A 3,030-nucleotide genomic window follows, 5' to 3' on the forward strand; every position below is an offset into this window, starting at 1 on the left:
TTCGTGTAGTTCCCTTCAACCTTTTTGGTACTTTATGCTAAAGGGGGAGAAGTGGTATCTTAGGGTGCTTCACCGGTATTCGTATTGGTAAAGTCACGGGAGAATATCATACGGAAACCAATATTCAATAAAAACTTCGTGGAAACCATATTTTAAAGTTTTAAAAAAATCTGAAGAAAATACAGAATGTTAAGAGGGTGATGTTTTATTGCCACGCAAAATTTCAAGTTTAAACACATTACGAGATGTGAGCTATAAAAAAGACAAATTGAGCCGTGAATAGTGACATTACTGTTTGGCACTATTCAATGCTGATTTTGTCTTTTTCATAACTCACATCTCGTAATGTGTTTCAACTTAAATTTTTTTGTGGCAATAAAACATGATCCTCTTAACATCCCGTATTTTTTTCAGATTTTTTTGAAACTTCGAAATATCCTCTTCTCGTGGTTTTCACCGGTTTCCATCAAATGTTGGTTTCCGTATGATATTCTCCCGTAAAGTCGGGAGAAGTCACATGCCTTTTTTGTTCTTCCTTGGTTGGTTCTTTGTGGCATGTGAACCTGATTTTTTTTCTTATTGTAAGGTGTATGAGACTACGTGTTATGCATGCTGCCTTACATGGATGTGGTTGTGAGACATATTATTAATTATATGTGATGCGAGGCTATTTCATGCGATGGTTCATAAATTTTCATTACAAGTATAGCTCTCAACCAAACCATGATACCCAATGCATTTCTGATGGCTATCATAACTATAAAAATAGTTCAAATGCATGCATTATGTGGTTATATGATCTATAGGGGGAGTAAATTCTCTCAAGTATCACTGTAAATATGTGCATCTTGTTTTACGTCAAGATCCATTGTGCACACATTAAGGTGGAGCCCATCTAAATCATGTAACCATTTGCTCTCCTAGGCTTAAAAGTGCAATCATGCTCTTAATCATATTTTGATGTTGATGACAATATAGATATAGGGAACTAATTTTGTTTGCTAAGTATATACACAAATTTTAGTCCCCGTGAAAATTATATGTGTGGATCATCAAGCCACCAAAATGGTTATCACTCAAGATTGGTGCAATGACGACAAGAACCATTGCTTTTTCTGTTATGTCTTCAGTTATACGGATCCCGCACTTTTAAGAGGGGATCAATAGGGCTTCAGGATATTTTTATCAGTAGATCTTCTATACACCATTCCTCTCGAATGATACACAAAAAGTTTACCAAGTCCCACATTTACCATAGCAAAATCCCCCCTCCCCACCCACACACGTGCGCGCGCGTGCACACACACACACTGAATGGTCGATTGTCTGGGCTGCTAGCCGGAAGACTGGGTAATGTTGGAAATGACTCTAGTAGGTTTATCTCTAGCTGGACAAAGTGGTCGGACAAGTTGGCCAGGGAGTGTTTTTCGTCTAGGCATAGCCAGCCGGCCGAGCTGCAAGTCAGACGTCCATTGGTACAAAGAGCAAATTCGTCCGGGCATAGCCAGTTGTCCAGTTAACTAACCGGATGACCGGCGAATGCCATGCCTCGCTCTTTGTTTCCTACTACTCTCTTGTGCAGACACTAAATGTCTTTGTGCCAATGTAAATACACCTTAAATGTCTTGAGTGACATGGGCATGAGTGCACAAAATCCTGAGATATTTAAAGGGCACTCCAGGTAAAGAGTTGGGGTTTGCAAAGAGTAGACATCTTGAGGTGAATGACTATAGCGACCCTGATTGGGCCAATTTCAAGATGGCGTAAGATCAACTTCAAGCTATTGTGTGCCTGTGAGAGGAAATTTGATGCCATGAAGAAGCAAGAAAACAGACAGTTGTGTCTAGATCAACAACAGAAGTTATGTATAGAGCATTGTCTCAAGGGTTGAGTGAGATGCTCTGGGTGAAGAACCTACTAAGAGTTGAAACTTCTGAGGAAGGGAACCTTGAGAGTGTGGTATGACAATCAGTCATTCATAAGCATTGCCCATAACTCAGTTCAACATGATAGGACAAAACATGTGAATATAGATCACTTCTTCATTAAGGAGAAACTCAATGCTAAGATCACCAACCTTACTCATGTCAGCTCTAGGCATCAGATTGCTTGACGAAGGGAATGGGAACAAAGGACTGCCACTTGGCATGTGAAAGATGGATATCTACCAACCCATTGGAGTTTTGAACCGATGTAGGCCTGGCCCATCTCCACTTAGCCCAGCACATGTGACTGACGTACATAGATGAGGAGGTGTTGGTCCCTGTCTGCACGGGGCACCAACACACGCGCGTCTCTCTCTCTGTCTTTCTCTCTGTCTCTCTCTCACCCTCTCTCTCTCTCTCTCGTTCTACACATAACATTGTCAGCAAACAAATATGCTCAAGTCATATCACAAGCAGAGGCAGAGATGCAATGGGCCTAAGGTGCATACAGATCAGTTTGGTCAACCACTATTACCTTGCTAATTAATATTATGATCTCCCATTTAGCATTAGTAATCTGTACAGTCAGCAGGGTTGCAGATTTGAAGTCCCTCCCATTTCGCCCATTATATCTGTTTACTGGAGCAAGGAAATCTTCAGGGGTTTACTCTGCACAGCTTCAGTGATTCAGGAATTTATGTTGCTTAAAAACCTGGTAGCAATTGATATTCAGTTTTGCAGGTGGCGGTGTCTTTTCTTCAGATTCCAAACGGAACCGACAATCTCTTCTACATATCTGTGTTCGATGTGTATGACCAATACTCCTTGATTTTTGAGTCATTCTTTTTCCTGCTATTTAATATTACTGTGTTTTATCATTATACTCAATTAGATAATTTTATTTAGTCATAACAAATATTATAGGCATTTTTTTCTTTTTTGCTATTTATTTTTTCATTTCTACTTAGAACTAAATACTTATAGTTTTTTAGTGATCTCTTTTTTCTTTTAGTCACAAAAATTATAAACTTTCTGTTAGTGTCATTAGTTTTCAAATTTGAAAACACTTTTTTAGTTTTTTTTTTGCTTTTAGTGCCTATTTTTT

The 3,030-nt window shown here is 39.0% G+C and overlaps 1 pseudogene; it reads right to left on the minus strand.

Annotated features, from left to right (window-relative positions):
- Positions 1–2,713: 2,713 nt before the first annotated feature.
- LOC119354019 overlaps positions 2,714–3,030 on the minus strand; it is a 72,537-nt pseudogene continuing 72,220 nt past the window's right edge.

Source organism: Triticum dicoccoides, chromosome 1A (assembly GCF_002162155.2).
Source record: "Triticum dicoccoides isolate Atlit2015 ecotype Zavitan chromosome 1A, WEW_v2.0, whole genome shotgun sequence".
NCBI lineage: Eukaryota > Viridiplantae > Streptophyta > Magnoliopsida > Poales > Poaceae > Triticum > Triticum dicoccoides.